The sequence below is a fragment of the Lepidochelys kempii genome, chromosome 1 (genome assembly GCF_965140285.1).
Source record: "Lepidochelys kempii isolate rLepKem1 chromosome 1, rLepKem1.hap1, whole genome shotgun sequence".
NCBI lineage: Eukaryota > Metazoa > Chordata > Testudines > Cheloniidae > Lepidochelys > Lepidochelys kempii.
In genome coordinates this window covers 272,138,403-272,155,975 of record NC_136380.1, presented here as the reverse complement: position 1 = coordinate 272,155,975, position 17,573 = coordinate 272,138,403, and positions in this window count along the sequence as shown.

Sequence of the window (17,573 nt, the reverse complement as noted above, 5' to 3'; positions counted from 1 at the left end):
TTTGTGTAAAATATATTTTAATTGTCTGCAAATGGCAGGTCCCATCCTATGAACTGCTGAGTGTCTTCAACTCCCACCAACTTCAGTTAGAGTTGTGAGTGCCCAGCACCTTGCAATGGCTAAGTTAATTGCTTTTCACTAAAACAGCTGAAGATAAACCAAGCAGCGACATATATCCTTTCCACTTCTGCCTGCTAGAGGCTACTGGCAAACTAGCTAGCTATAGAGTAATATATTCATAAACCAGCAGTGAGTTATTACAAAACCTAACAGTCAGTTAGTACTTATAAATAGTTCAAAACAACATGAAACAATGGAGGCTCTTTGTATGTGGCAGAGCTCAAGGATTTATGGTGGGAATTTTTTCCAGGAAACAAAAAGAAAATCTGAGCCCACCTAGTTGTGTGGATCATTGTAATTATAATCTTGAAACAGTTTTATATACAAAAACCCATTCACAGACTTCAAAGATTAAAAATATGTATCTGGCAGATGGTAAAACATGGCATATGGTCAATTTATAGCTGTAAAAAGCGTGAGGACACAGAATTATGAGTAGGGGAAAGATGTGGGGAAGGTTTTTTTGTTTGTTTTTTGAATTTTGAGCAAAGTTTGGTTTCAGGTGCAGAGGAATCTCTGCATGGAGGAGATTTTATCTGAACTGCATTACTGAGCACTCACCAAAGGAAAAAGGAAAGCTTTTAGAAATTCATAGTTCAGAGGCAATTTTGGAACCAAAGTTTTCCTCTTTATTTTATTTGCTCTCCTCTTGTCTTGCTCATTATTTTTCCCAGCTTTCTTTCTTTCTTTCTTTCTTTCTTTCTTTCTTTCTTTCTTTCTTTCTTTCTTTCTTTCTTTCTTTCTTTCTTTCTTTCTTTCTTTCAGTGATATACAGGAAGACAGCCAAGATAGCAACTGAGATTCAGCAAGCCAGAAATTTAAAAAATATTAAAAAAAAAAAAAAGGAAGCATTTGTCTGGTATATAGCCATGTACACTTCTGGGGCTTTCTAAATAATAAAGAATAGAATTGAAGCAATTGTAGTGGGGTGACTGACAAGTAAAATTAATTTCCATGTTCTATATTCTATGTTCCATTTGATACACTCTCCATATTATATTAGCACAGTTATGCAAAATAAAGGAAAAATCCCAAATTCAAACTTTGACCTCTCCATCAAAGGTCATCAGTGTACCTTTCATATGAGAGTTCAACCATTCATGTGCTTTAACTTTATGGCGGTCAGTCTGTGGTAGACTCTATACAGTTGGTTTCAGATATAGTCTTAAAATTTAGTACAGTCATTCATTGTAGCTCTCATTTCCAGGGGAAAAAATGAAATTTGAAATTACTCTCATAGGTTAGACAAAGGCCATCAGTCTAGCAGCTAACAAAAATTGTGTGTTATTTGCATGAGGCATTTACACTGGGTGGTCTCCAATTTGGAGAATTTAAGGTCATCTGGTGTCATCGGTTCTATGTGTAGGGTTTTAGCTACAAACACTTTGAAGGTGAGTGGGTAACCACTGGAGGGTTAACTGTGATCAACTGGAAACCACATCTACCTGTGAGTTGTACGTTCCTTCACTGAAAGCCTGATCCTAACTGGGGTCTCTGGCTGCTATTGCAGTACAAATAGTGAGCCTAATTTTTCCATTTCACTGCACTAATTTTAAACCACAGTAACTTCACTAATGTCAATAGAGTTACCCTGATGCATAGTCAGTATAAGAGTAGAAAATTAGTCCGCATAGTGGTAAGAATAATAATATACAGGTGGGGTGGGCTTTTTAAATTTTATGCATCAGAACTATATGACTGCTCTGAATAAATATAGCTTGTGACTATATTTTACTATTCAAACCTGACTCTTTTATATTGACATATCTCTTATTTTAATAGTAGTCCTAGTCTGAAAAATATCATACTTTATCAGCTCTATTTTGTGTGTATGTGTGCTCGTAAGAGAACAGAGGAGAGTTTTGTTCTGAAGTGGACACATGGGGAATATCTGTTTTCTGCCATCTCACTGTGTCACTGCATCGAAGAATAGTGGAGCAAACAGTCTCTTCCAACTAGAAGTAAGTGAATATCACTTTAAATTTTCAGTAGGATTGCAGATGTGAATCATTAGGCCACACTGTGCTATTATGTTGCACCACTTTTTAGGGACGTGTTTAAATGAGGATATGCTAACTCCTAACTGGAAATGTATATGATGCTTTTCAGACAGGACAGTGAGTAACTCTTATAGGGCCTAATCCCACCAGATACTGAGCGCCTTCCAAGAGGTGCTCCATGTGCTCCATTCCCATTATATTAAGAAGGCTTTTCAGGAAGTTCTCAGCTCTGTAGTGTAATTCCAGCTAAAAGAAATATTTCAGGAAACAGGCATGCCATAAAGATTAGTGTCTATGAAATGTTTAGGCCTTCATCACTAAGTGTATTACAACAAACCAAACGATCCATGTTTCACTCCCATGATAGATCCCACAATCACTGGTATCTCATTTACAACATGGAATCATATTGTGCACTTGAAGGTGCCTCACAAGTACAGACAAAAGAACACACTGCTAATTACCTTTTTGAGTTTTGTGGTTTTGAGAATGGGGGTGGGAGGAAAACTTTATTCTGCACATATGAAGAGGCTTGTGATTCATTTCCCAGTCCTCAGAAATGAAAAGTATCCTTGGAGAATGACTTGCACTTTTGTTCTGTTTTTTAAATATCTCCTGTGAAAAAATCTGTCACCAGAGGACATGGAACAGAAAGTAAAATAAATACACATTGACCCGATTGTTATCAAAGATGACCAAGCTATCATGTAAAAGTGAAAATTGTTATCAATAGATTCAGACTTGGGTTTTTTACTTGCCTTTCAAAGATTTAGGGGCATGATTCTGTAGATTCATGATTCCTCAATAACACAAAACTCCTTTGAAATGAATGAGCACTTTGCATCAGTCAGAAGCTCAGGATCAGGCCCAAGAAAAGCAAACTGATTGATCTTTAAAATAACTAATGAATCCTGCAAAGGAGATAGAAGAGATTCAGGGTCCCAGGTGAATCCAGTGCCTTTCAAAAATGGTACATACTGTTTCAGTGATAAACTGCACTCTGGTGCATTTGTTTCTGAAATCTTGTTCTAGCTCTGAGGGTGGGTAAGGGGTAAAGCAATTGGACCTTTCCTGAAAGCCAGTGTGTGGCCAACCTATTGTTGAGGTGATCAAGGAAAGCATGAATATTTTTCTGTCATGAGGAGTCACTGCTGACTTATTTCTCTCTAGGCTGTTAGACATCAATCCAACTGTGCAGGGACAGGGTCTGAGGGGGGGAGAGAGAACATTCCTGCTGAACGACTTACAGAACAGTGTAATACTATCCAGCCCTCCTACAGGAAAGAAAAAGGGCCTTGGAAGCTGTTACAATGAGGGGAGAGGTCGCGAGGTTAGAGGCGCAGCATGTGGAAACTAGCAGTAACTCGTACTCAAAAGCATGACAGTCACACTGTAGTTGGCAGGAGCGAGGGTAAGAAAATAGCCTCTCCCCAGCAATATGTTCTGATGTACTGGATGCAGTTTGGTAGTGTTGTTATTTATGGTTTGTGCTATCCCAGACATGGATCAGGGTCCCATTGTGCTAAGCACCATACAAACACATCACGAAAAGAGTCCCTGCCCTCAGAGTTCACAATCCCAGTTCAGTAGATGGTTGCGACTAACAGAGCATAACAGAGCATAAGTGAGATGATTCTGGTTAGATTAATAGGCAGTGGTCTCAGAGTACCAGCTGACTGTCCATTATTGAGTATTCTATAGGGACGGATGAAAAGAGAGGGGTGACATTGTTGGAGCGATGAGCCAGGGAGATAATCTTCGCAGCAGTATTTTGAATAGATATAATGGATACAATGTTTTACCCAAGCTATGTTTATGAGACCAGGAACCCTGAAATAATGAAATGTCCACGGAGAGTAGTTTTTGTTTGTCCAGTGCAAGAGCCTTTTGCTCCTCAGTTCCTCCTCTAACCCATTGGGTATGGAGCTATATCATTCGCTTGTGCACATTTCATCTCATATATACTTTTGAAGTTCAGAAATAGATCATGATAACTCAATTTTACTAGCTATATTGAACACAGCTCTTTAAAGAGTTAACATTAGAGAACACATTTCACTGTGCACCCCCCATGTCTGGAGGTACTGTGGGCCATTGGCAGCTACACATTAGAGGTGTGGCTATGCATGCCTGGGTTGATTTACTACGTTCTCCAATGTCATAAATAGTATTTGATCCTCCTTTTGACGCTAGCCCAGCCTTCTTGGGTTGGATGAAAACAATTTTGGTAAATCAACTGAATGAAGTTTTCAGTGTACCAGGGAGATCCCACCTTCTCCTACCGCCGCTGCGACTAGTACCTAACTTATTTTCCTCCATGATTATTTCTGTGACCATTCTTTTAAAACATGAAGTGCACACTTTGCAAGTGACTAGTTACTCAAAGGGTATAGCGTACCTGGAGCTTCCTGATGCCCAGGGAACTCCTGAGCATTTTTCTTTGCAGATCCTTCCCTGGTCATTATTGTTTCTACCTTTGTCAGCTTGTAGTGAGAGCAGGGGATTTATTTCATATATAGCAACTCTTCGTCTCCAGACCCATCCCAGCACAACCCATTAACAGACTACACAGTATGATAACCATAATATATGTTTCTATGTCCTCTGGATGAGGATCAGTGTCCAGATGTGATGTTGGCAAATGATTTTCTGCATTTCTTCTCTTGAGCCCTGGGTGTGGGAGAGGAAAGCAAGGTAGGGCATATCTGACCTTTGTCATCAAGTGGTGTCTCTGGATATCATACTTTGCGATGAGAGGTGCTGTCTCAAAATCCTGAAGGCTGAGTACTTAGGTGGAGACAGTGCACTAAGGGACCGATCAAAACCCATTGAGGTCAATGGGTGGCTCTCCACTGATTTTAATGAGCTTTGGATAGGGCCCCAATACAGCCTGAGCACCTAGAGAGTCAGAACTCTGTCCCTACCTATTCTGATCTTTGATAATTCCAAACAAACATCTGAAAGCTGGCCAATAAAAAGCCCTCATCTTCCCTATTACATGCTCGGCATACCCCTTTTTGAAAGTCTTGCTGCTCAGGAGTCACCAGTCTGGTCCTTTTTGTCTATGAGATCCTGTTCTCTGTAACTTCCCAGACGCCCTCATGTTTAATTGTGCAGCGTTCCATGAAATTTGCTACCATCATAACCACTCATTCACATGCAAAACTCCCCAAACATGCATGATATTCTTTTTAAAACATGCATCCAAATCTTTTGAGTTGTGACAAAAGTCCATCTTAAGGTGAAACACAACTGCCCCTTGGCTCCCAGCTACAGCTGGTAAAAATACAACATAATTCCCTTGGCAGGCTAAGTAACTGATCCTATATTTCCACTCCTCTCCTGCGGGAAAGAAACCAGTGGTGGATGTTAAGTGGTGGATATGCCAAAATGACCCTTTTCTACACTGCCATCTTTGTATTTCATTTCAGCCACAGTAATGAAAAAGCAGTAGGTTATAAAACTCAAAAACTAAATGCACAGTGCATTTCAAAATTACTGTATATAGAAAAGCATAATGTATATATCACAAAGTTAGAGGGCAGGCAATGGTTATCAGAAACCTTTCCCTATCATTTCATATGGAATCATTTAAGACTTTTCTATGTGATATTGCAGGGGTTCTCAATCTTCACTGCACCACGACCCCCTTCTGACAACAAAAATTACTACAGGACACCAGGAGGCGGAACCAAAGCCTGAGCCTGCCCGAACCCTGCTGCCTCGGGTGTGGGGGCAGAAGCCTGAGCTCCACCGCTCTGGGACGAAGGGCCAAAGCCAAAGTCCCTGTGAGCTGATCCCCGCCACTAAGGGATGAAGTTCTCAGGCTTCAGCCCCATAGGGTGGGGCTCAGGCTTCAGCCCCAGGCCCCAGCAAGTCCAACGCCAGCCCTGGCGACCCCATTGAAACAGGATTGCGACACACTTTGGGGTCCTGACCCACAGTTTGAGAACCGCTGTGGTATAGTAACACTTCTTCTAGATCCAGACTGGCTATGTAAAGACTTGTTACAAGACACATTGCACATTCATAGACCTATGTGAATAACCTGTCACAGGGTTTCTTCTTTATGACCTCCCAGATTCAGCTGATGACTACATCCCTGTGGCTCTATTTTTATATACTATAAATAGTAACTAATGATTCTGTACCATAACAGTTAAAATGCTAGAAAATGGATTTTTTTTAAATGGTGAATTTAGTGCTGGTAGAAGGCAGATTTACCCAAAGACCTCTGTGTAACCATAGAAAAGAAAGGATATATGACAAGTAGCAGCAGTGTATGCTTTCCTCCGTTATCCTAGTGGAGCCACCTCTAGGAGTAAGAGAGTAGTTCAGTTTCTGTATCACTTTGCTGAAACTGCCAACATGTGTACCAAGGAGTTTCAGAGGATTTTAAGATGTTGGACACATATCTAGTTGGAAACTATTTAGGAAGCCACAACTCATTTCATAGACCACTGGATAGTCATTGTATGGTTACTGCTTTCAGATGCTAGTGGGATAGTTGAACCATTTGAACCATTGACCTAGACACTCTATATCCCATTACCACTCCCTTGGACTATCTTGGCTCCTTCTCATTTATCATCTGATCCAGACAGATGTTGCAATTAGTTGCAAAATGTGTGCGTTCTAAAGCACAGCTGTAAGGAACCCAGCAGTTTTGTCCCATTTGGTTTTATACCCCAACTTTGTCTTTGGTTTTTGATCTGTGCAGGTTTTATCCCTTCCTGCTCCAAGTTTCACTTTGGGATCTGGCTTTGTTCAAACCTGAAATTCAAAGTGAGAGCAGCCAAGGTGAAAGAATTTCATCCACTTTCACAACAGCAAATTTGTGCATGGTTTTTATTAAAAAAAACATACGCTGGCCCTGGTTTGCTCAAAACTGGGTCCAAGCTCATTTAAAAGATGTGTAAAACCTGTCAGTGAAGCTGAGGGGTGTGTCTACATTCCACAAAAAAGTATAGTACATTCATTGCAGGAATATATGTGTGGAGTGAGGGGCAAAGGCTGGGGGTGGGGCAAAAGTGGCTTCAGTCCACCTTTGCACTTCCTTGTATCCTTGAACCAGACTTGCTATATATTAGAGCAGCTTCAGAATTCTAATCTGTGTTGCAGCAGCCAAGAATAACTTAGAGAGCAGCACTCCCCAGCCATGCCCTTCCCACCCTGACCATGCAGCTGACCCATTCCTACACCAGAGGCTGCTAGTGGGTGTGGCATAGAGCATTGTGACCCACTCAGTGCTGCCTAGAGAACTCCCTTACACCAGAGTCGGGTTCTACTAACTATACAGTCCTTTTACACCATCAGAGGGGCATAAGAATTCAGGCTTTTGGTCTGAGATTCAAGGGTATAATGAAATGTGAAACAGTTTGGTAGAAGCCACATAACCAGATGTAGGCTGAATTCTAAAACCCTTATATATTCAAAACTCCCTTTGACTGCAGTAAGAGTTGCAAGAGTAACCTCTGAGCAAGGACATCAGGATTTGGGCCCGTGTATCTAGGCAAGAACTTTCCTTACCCCCTTGTTCAGACGTGCATAAAATATTGTGATTATATTTGATGACATTTCTGCTTGCTGTAATAGGCCTTCCACTGTCATATTTTATTATTTCATAAGTGTTCTGCCTTTTCCTGCTGAATTCTGATGAGAAAAAGATGATGGTTTCTTTACCCTAGCAAGTCAGCAAAGATCGCTTGCTGACACAAAACAGACGTGCCCTGCATCCTCTGAAGACTGGGACGAAAGATGGAAGCAAAAGATTGCAGTGAAGCACAGCTGGCTGATAAGCATGTTTAATTTTTGCAGTGATTAGCTGTGTGAGAGGGAAGAAGCTTTTATAATTTTCATGATGAAAAACACGTCCATTCAGATGTATCAAGCAAATTAAAACAAAACAAGGCATGTCAAGTATACACAGAGAATTTTGCCTTATTAAAACATGAAAGCTCATTTACAGGCAAGAAGTAAACAGTGCTTTCCATTTTCCAGAGCCATGTACAGTCATACAGGGTTTGACAATGACTAGCTGTCCCAGCTGATATTAGCTGCTGAACTCTGGGCTGTGTAAATCTACGTAGTCTGACTATGGGTCCGTCTGGCTCCCCTGGCTCTGAGACAGAGCGAGATAGACACAGACTACATAAGCGCCACCTCACTTACAAATGAGTAACAGCAGCATACTGTAGCTCACGAAAGCTTATGCTCAGTGAGTGTAGCTCACGAAAGCTTATGCTCAAATAAATTGGTTAGTCTCTAAGGTGCCACAAGTACTCCTTTTCTTTTAGCAGCATATAAGAGATTTTCATTTCTATCATGAGTTGGGTCACTATTATTATTTATTAGTAACATTACAATATATCATTTAAATGCAAATCACTAGGGACCCAATCCCCCTCTGACTGAAATCAATGAGAATTTGCTACTGATTTCTTTAGAAGTAGGACCAGACCCCGGAAGAGCAAAGTATTATTAAAAGGAAAACAAAAATCTCTCAAAGGTACCTTACAGTTTAGGGGACTGTTCCTGCTCCCACAGAAGTGAATGGGAATTTTTCCACTGCAATTCAGAGATGAGAATTAGGCCTCAGGTGGATCTAAATTATATTTCATAACAAAAATGGTGAGTTATATTGTTCTTCTTCATTGGGTTATGGCAGCCTAAAGGCATGTCTTTAAACCAGAAGCTATCCTTTAGTCTGTTAAGAGTGCACAGAGGGCCTAATATGCAACTTCTTGAGAGCAAACTGCTATATTTGAGTGGATCCCCACTGATGTGAAAGAAGTTGCTGGATCAGGGCTACAATGTTTCATTTTTTCTCTCTGTTTTGACCTATAACACAGGTGGGATAGCTTGTTTTGTTGTGGATTGTGAAATTCATTCAAAATCCTTTAAGGAGAAACCCCTCCTTAGCTCTCTCTTTCCCTTCCAGCCCTGACTTCAATAAGAATAGTGATAATGAAGAGACTGGGGCAGAGTCACAAGCATGCATAAGAACGGCCATTCTGGGTCAGCCCAAAGGTCCATCTAGCCTAGTATCCTATCTTTCGACAGTGGCCAATGCCAGGTACCTCAGAGGGAATGAACAGAACAGGTAATCATCAAGTGACCCATCCCCTGTTTTCCATTCCCAGCTTCTGGCAAACAGAGGCTAGGGACACCATCCATGCACTACTGCTTTGCACTATTCTGGCATTACAAAGCAGCCATAAACTCATTAAGCTGTGTTTACATTGGCTTTGCATTACTGGAGCAGTGCAAAGCAACCATAGCAAATGTGGCTCTTCATTTTCAACAAGAATTCAGGCATTCAGAGCATTTTTATTAGAAGTCCCTGGGTCAGGTCTTTTGGACTTGGATCATCATATGTCAGTCAGGGCTGAAGGCTAGTATACAAAGCCAAAAGAGAATTTCTTTATATCAAACATGAAAAAAAAAATCCTTTCCCTTTATTGAGTGCTACTAGTTCAAACCAAAATGGAGTTATTGAATTCAAATGTGCCCTTGCACAGCTGCTACTCAGAAAAGACTATTTAAACTGACATTTAAGAGGCACTTAGTCTAATATGTAGGCAAAGAGAATCTAACAAATATAAACAGTGGGATTATTGTGTTTTTTAAACAGTGCAGATTGCTCACAAGCACTCTTTTTCTCTTAGATTACTTCATAAAACTTGTTTGCACAAGGTCTCAGTGCAAGTGTACAGCAGCCAGCTGTTAACGTTTCTAAGTATTCCTTTGCAAGAGAGGCTACAGTGAGTTCTGCGTGGTCATTACTACAGTTCCCATCTTTCTGCATGCTCTGCACTGGCAGACCCTTGGGCCCATGCAGAGCCACAGTGAGTCTGACAGGACTGTGCACTCTCTTAGGAGTCCATATATGGGGGATCTGACTGCAGGATCAGGGCTAGTACTATTATTGTTCATTTGTATTGGTGTAGCACCTCAAGGCATCAGTCAGGACTGTGGCCCCATTATACTAGGCACTTTACAAATCCATGGTAGAATATAGTTCCTGCCCTTAAATGCTTACAGCCTAATTATACAAATTAGGTCAGAATTCAGCTTCTTAAAAAGTTTTTCAATGCAGACGGGAATCTACACTGAAGACAATTATGTCAATGAAATATATTTTAATAAGTATTTTAAATATGTTTTTGGGATTCAAAATGCCTTGTGTATATGTGTGTGTCCTCAGTCAGGCAAGGCAAGACGTATATGTGTGTGTCTTCAGTCAGATCATGCTCAGATAAGCTTTTGAAGTTCAAATAAATAGACAGTATAAATATTATTGGAAGTCTTGCTTATTCCTTAGATATTTTTCCTGTTTGGATTTGTAAACAAAAAATATTCGAAGGCTACATGAACTTTACAGGGGGGAAAGTGTTAAAATGACGACGAGACTCTCAGACCAGCCAATAAGCCATTCAGAAGCAAGGCGGTAACTCCATTCTTACCTCACCGCATTTTGTAAACTGCACAGCTGTTTTGATCCTCTTCCAGGGTGCCTTAGACTAGAGATTGATGGAGTACCTCATTCACAGGGACTGACATATCAAGGCAAAAGAGGGTGAATTAATGAGAGGTAGCCTCCTAAAGTGAACATAGCTCCATGGGGCTCTGATTCTGCCCCCTCTTATGCAGGTTGATCTGAGTAGGACATTTGTGGAATGGACTACTACTAAACTCAAGTAACGGTTGCAGAATCAGGCCCTAAAGTATTATCTGCATGCATATATAACTAATTTGTGTGACATTATCTATTTTTCTTAGTGCAGTGTGAAAATAAAAAATTTTGTGATCCACGTTGAATTAAGGACCCCCTAGAGCAGAACCTCTGTGTAAAAGAATGACATCACTGACCAAAGGGGTGCTGATTATAAGTAGCTGCTGAGGGGTAAAATGTGTGTACTTATATAGAAGAATAAGTCTTGATAGTATCATTTTATAATGACTGCCATGTAAATTGGTTTATGCTTGACTATTAAAATAGCCAATCACCAAAACAGGGTTAAATAGCAATAGCAACACAGCAATTCACCACCACAATGTAATTAGTTATAGATAAATAATTGGCCCAGAAAGCTAGTCAGACACAATGCACCCAATAACTGTATTTTTCTCCTCTCTTTTTAAACAGGTCACAGCTTTCCTCTCTCTGACTCTGAATCAGATTTTCCTCTGTGCTGAAAGGTAGGCATGTGAGTCTTACACTGTAGCTGTCTTGTCTCTTGAAAAAGAGAGCAGCAGCAGCAGCAGACCCTTGGGGCATGTAGATATTACAGCAGCCACACAGGACACTTTCTGCATTTCAGAAATCTTCTTAGTACTGGGTTAGGCAACAGTCACTAAGCTGGGGCATATGAATTTTTTTCCACATTGTCAGAAGAAAATGTGGAACTGATAAGAAACACCTGTGGAAATGGAAAGCCTTTGGAAACCGGGTCTTGTTTAGATGATGAAGAGATAACATTGAAAGGCATGTGTTGGCGGGCCAGATGATCTTGAACAGAGTGTCTGTTTTAAAAAAAAAAAAATAGTAGTAACGTGTTTCAGGTAATCAGCTCTCTGTGCAAGGGAGGGTCCTAAAGGATCATAAGGCTACATTGGTGCAGTGTGTAAAACTGCACAAAACTGTATAGACTTAGTTTGTTCATCGCTTATTATTTGGTTCCTAGAAAACATGATTCCATTCACATTTATATTGCATCTTGTAAATATTTTCTTGGAAATATTGCAGAACATTGCAAAAATAAAAGCACATATTACCAGTTGAACATGTGTAGCCAACATTTTCTCCGCTTGCAGCTCAGCATATCCCTTGTGCTCTGTATATATAAACTTTACTGCACTTTATATGTTGGGATTTTTTTGTTTTGTTTTGTTTAACTTTTACAAGTAAAACAAAATATTTCAAGCAATTCTGTCGTACCATTTTTCTCTGATTTACTCACTGCATTTTTTTTTACTCCTTTGTTCTGCACTAAGTATAAAAAACAAAAAGTAAATTATACTTAAGTATTCCTTTGTGCAGCCTGGAATGGGAACAATAATTAAATTATAAGTACTGGAAAATGTATAGTATTATGTGGATTCAGTGGAAAAAACATTATAACAACTCTGTACCATAATGTTCTGGCAAGAAATCAGCTGGAAAACAGTGGAAGACGGTTTGTGTGTGTTGGGGGCGGGGAATGGTGGTGCTGGAGGACTGAAGGGTTCCTCTAATAATTTTGCCTGATTTTAAGCACGAGTAGTGACATTGACTTCAGTGGGACCATTCATATGCTTAAAGATAAGCAGGTGCTTAAAGTATTTTTGCTGAATCACGTCTTTACTTAATACTGAGGGATTGTCACACAATAAATACTCTAATGTACACACATTATAATATTGTTTAATATTAAAAGACGTATTATCCAAGTGAAACATCTGATGAGCCCTAATTTGACCTAATTTATAAAGTAAGATACTGAGAGAGAGTTGTGTGAATATTTGTTTGTGCCAAGATTTTCTTTGGTTTCAATCAGTGTTGATTTGCACCTCCCTGTTTAACTTTGAGATTGAGTCTCAACTAAAAGTCCTTGCAGTCAAAACTACTGAGTCATGCTCATTTGCCAATCAAAATAATGGGAAATTGAAAATCTCCAGTGTTTTTGACACAAGAACATAATTGGTCCCAGGTGTGCACAAAGGTTTCATGAACATTAGTAATCTATTTAAGATCCTAGTCTGAGTTCCAAGTTCACAATTTATCTTTCTATCTAGATATTTATATGGCTCCAATCATTGTACTGAGCGCTGCACAATCTTTAATGAATTAATCCTTTGCAACTTGTGAGGTTGGGAAGAATTATTATCCACACTTTACAGATAGAGAATTAAAACATAAAGAACCTCAGCTGGGAAAACCACTGTAGCTCAGTTGACATCAGTCGAGCTATACCAATTTATACCATCTGACCATATGGACCAAAGACAGAGGTGAAAGTCAGCCGGTACACCTCGGTACAGCATACTGGCAGGAGCCCGTGCGCCATACCGGAGCGGATCGGCTTCCCCAGGCAGCAATTTAAAGGGCCTGGGGCTCCCAGCAGCGGCTGGAGCCCCGGGCCCTTTAAATTGCTGCCAGAGCCCTGCTGCCAGAGCCCTGGGGAAGCGGCGGTGGGGCTGGGGCAGCGATTTAAAGGGCCCGGGGCTCCTGCTGCAGCTACCAACCCAGGCCCTTTAAATAGCCGCCGGAGCGGCAGCAGAGCTCCGGGGATGGTTTAAAGGGCCTGGGGCTCTGGCCGCCGTTACCGCCCTGGTCCCTTTAAATAGCCGCCAGAGCCCTGCCGCCGCTACCCCAGGGCTCTGTCAGGCTCCGGGCATGATTTAAACAACCCGGGGCGGTAGCAGCAGCCGGAGCCCCAGACCCTTTAAATTGCCTCCCGAGCCCTGCTGCCGGAGCCCCGGGAGTCATGGCGGCAATTTGAAGGGCCCAGGGCTCCACTGTGGTGGTGGCGGCTGGGAGCCCCGGGCCCTTTAAATCGCCGTCAGAGCCCCCGGCTGCCACTGCTACTCCGGGGCTCTGGCAACGGGGCTCGGGTGGCGATTTAAAGGGCCTGGGGCTCCCACTGCCACTACCCTCGGGAGCCCTTTAAATCGCCACCCGAGCCCTGCTGCTGGAGCCCTGGGGTAGCGGCAGCGGGGCTCTGGTGGTGATTTAAAGGGCCAGGGGCTCCCGGCTGCCGCTAGTGCGGCAGAGCCCCGGGCCCCTTAAAGCTCCTCCAGAGCCCAGGGCCCCGGGATAGCAGTGGCAGATGGGAGCCCCTGGGGCTCCGATGGTTATTTAAAGGGCCTGGGGCTCCGCTGCAGTAGCGGCAGCTGGAGCCCCGAGCCCTTTAAATCATTCCTGAGCCCCGGGGCTCCCAGCTGCCTCTGCAGCTGGTAGCTCCATGGTGATTTAAAGGGCCCAGGGCTCCCAGCTGCTGCTACCACAGTCCCAGCCCCGGGCCCTTTAAACCTTGATTTAAAGGGCCCGGGGATGTAAAGGACCCACCTCTTCTGGTTGAGGCCATGCCTCTTCCGGTTGATGCCCCGACCCCTCCTAAGGACTCCGAGGTACTGATAAGTCCTTTAAGTTACTTTCACCCCTGACCAAAGAGATTAAGTAGCTTGCTTGAGAAGTCTGTGGTACGTCTGGGAAAAGAACCAAGAGCTCCTAACACATAGTCCAGTGTCTTAATTACAAGGTCATCCTTCCTTTCCAAAATATTTGTGAGTACTGTTTGATTGGGCTAATGCTATTTTACTAACCTCTTATCAAAGCAATCAGGTAGTTATTTGGAATGAGTGAACTCAAAGAAGTTTGGGATTGATTTATACTGTTGACAAAGCGGTCTCTCTACAATTCCATTGTATTTCATCTTAAATTAAGCAGGTAGGCCGAAAATGTTATGAAATGCAACAAAACGACTGTATTTTTAATCATGTTCTAAACAGAGACAAGATAAGAGGATGCAGTGGTTAATATAATACATGAGAAATAAAGTTGCCAAGAGGGTGAATTAGGGACATATTTTCAAAGGTTTCTCAATTCAACTTCTAAGGCCTCACAATGAGCTATGTCTGGATAGCTCTGTGCTTTGGTAAACAGCCAATTAAGTCATTAAAGTGGTGTACATTTTACTCAAATTTTTCTTCATAAATGTACCTATATATGCTTCAGTGGCCAGCTTGAGAAGGAAAAAAGGTGAATCTGAGCATGCGCAGTGTTGTTGGATTTGTTAGATATTTTGTGATATTCCAGGCACAGTGCAGAATTACAATGGTAATATGACATAATGGTATCAGTCAGAAGCAGAAGTGCAGCAATCAGTAGGGCAAACTGGAAATACTTTTAAAACTCATTTTAGCACTTGTTTCGTTTCAATGTCACATTACCTTTGCTTAACAAAAGACCTCATGTTGGTGGGATCTGAATTAACACCAACGGTGAAACACTCACTGACCAGTAAGAGACACTGCACAATGGCTGCTACCAAAGGGGAAAATATACACTTCCAACTAATTATGCTAAGAAAATTAAGAATCTGATTCTCTGTAACTTGAAGTCTTTACATCAAGATTTGAGGACTTCAGTATCTCAGCCAGAGTTTATGGGTCTATTACAGGAGTGGGTAGGTGAGGTTCTGTGCCTGGGATGTGCAGGAGGTCAGACTAGATGATCATGATGGTCCTTTCTGGCATTAAAGTCTATGAGAAGAGGAGGAAAAAAATGCTCCATTTTGATATTTCAAATGATTTGAATGATGAATGAAAAATGCCATTCAAAAAATAAAGTTGCAAAGGATAAATTCATTAATGTTTATAAAGTTATATCAATTAGTTATTCTGTTTCCTCAACAATAAGTTGGTGTGTGTCATGTAAGATACTTTTAGGGGCTTGGTGTTATTGTGTAGCAATTGCCATTTATTTATTTTCCCAGTATTTCTTTACAAAACTCACTTTCAAACATGTCGTAACCTTTATTCTACATAGTAAAAGGGAACATTAAATGGCTCTCCAATAGGAAAAAGTGTATGGAGCCCCCATTTCCAATCTGTTGTTGTTCAATGAAACAACATCTGCAAGCAATTTCTTAAATTATCTGCATAACTCAGCACCACCACCTGGTGTTTCTAAAAGAAGATTCAGTTTCCCATATAAAGCATGTTCAGTATGTACTGGTACAAATGCAAGTGACAAATACTTCTGTTAATGGATTAAAGCAAACAAACCAAAACAATAAAGGCAAAATCTCACAGAGGAAGCTCTGCCAGTTTCAACTTGCAGATTTTCTAATGAATTCTGCCTTTGGTTTGGGGGAAGAAATTGTTCTGGTTTCCCCTGACAGAAGAAGCTAGGGGTTCGGCTCTCTTAGCCCAGAGTTCCCATGAGGTCTGTGTATATCTTGGAGAGCCACAGGAAGCAAAGGTCATCTGTCCATATGCTCCTTGCCTCCAATGTGCCACCTGGCCCCATCATCTCCTGCTGGCTCCTGGAAGAATGACTTTCCCCGAACTCCCTTGGAAGGGAAAGAAGCACAAGTGAAATCTGCCTCCACAAGTTTAGAAAGGGAGAATATGGAGGCACCCAGAAGGTCTCCCCAAACCTGCCCACTGCCTAAAATCCATTGAGCACCCATGAAGGGGATCCCACTGCATTAGGAGAAGGGGGGAGGATGGCACCAGAGAACATCCCCAGTCCACAGTCTCCCTTCCCCATGCGTATGGAAAAGGGAACATGGGGCCCATTATCTTTAATTAATAAGAGGCCCTGTGTTGAAATGAATGGTTATAAGCCCTGATCTTCAGGACAAAGGAAACTATTCACCACCTTTGCACTGACTGAATCCAAAGGGCTGCCAGAAACTGGTTCAGCTCCCCTTGTAAGTTTGCTCAGCTTCAGGGCTGCGCGCTGTGCTAAGTTACAGCCATGGGTAGGTAGCAACTTCCCTGGAGCCACCTTCGACTCCAGGAGATGTGAACAGTGGTGGTGCAGAAGCTTGACCTTTTCAACCAAAGTATGCCCCTGTGACAGGGGACGCCCCAGCTGACCACTTGAGTCAGCTTTTTGCCTTTGAAGCCATATATAGCAGCCTTTATGGAGCTAGGGATCTGGTCTGTAAAGGACAGAATAACAATTTAAAATGGAAAAAAAATGAGGAGTACTTGTGGCACCTTAGAGACTAACATTTATTTGGGCATAATCTTTTGTGGGCTAAAACCCACTTCATCGGATGCATGCAGTGGAAAATACCATAGGAAGATATATATACACAGAGAACATGAAACAATCTGATGCAGTGGGTTTTAGCCCACAAAAGCTTATGCCCAAATAAATTTGTTAGTCTCTAAGGTGCCACAAGTACTCCTCGGTTTTTTTGCTGTTACAAACTAACATGGCTACCACTCTGAATTTTAAAATGGGTTACTCTTCAATAAGGGATAAAACCAGCCTCCACAGAGGTCCCCACAGCAAGAGAAATGATGCAGTTGCATTGCACATGGTGGGAGAGAGTAGACATGAGGAGAGGACCTGCAAGAGAGACATATCCCCTGTAGAGCACTGAGGATAATTCTATAGAGGTAGCTATGTGGCAGTGGGCAGTAGGGCCTGGGCAGGGTGACATACATTTCTGTGCAGATACTCCAGTCCCCCCACCTCCATAGCAGGGATGCATTGGACCTGTGGAGAGGTAGTTCAGCCTTTGGGATGAAGTAGCCTCGGGGCAGGGGGAGGCTTTGCAGTTACTCTGTAGATTTGAAGAGGGGAGGGGATGGATTGTTTTCCTCCACACACACATGCACACACAACTTTCTCCAAAGAGACCCAATGCCCAGCCTGTTACTCAGGCTGAATACCATGTCACTAGTATGGCCATGAAAGATTGAAGGCTCAGACCTATAAAGAGAACAAGA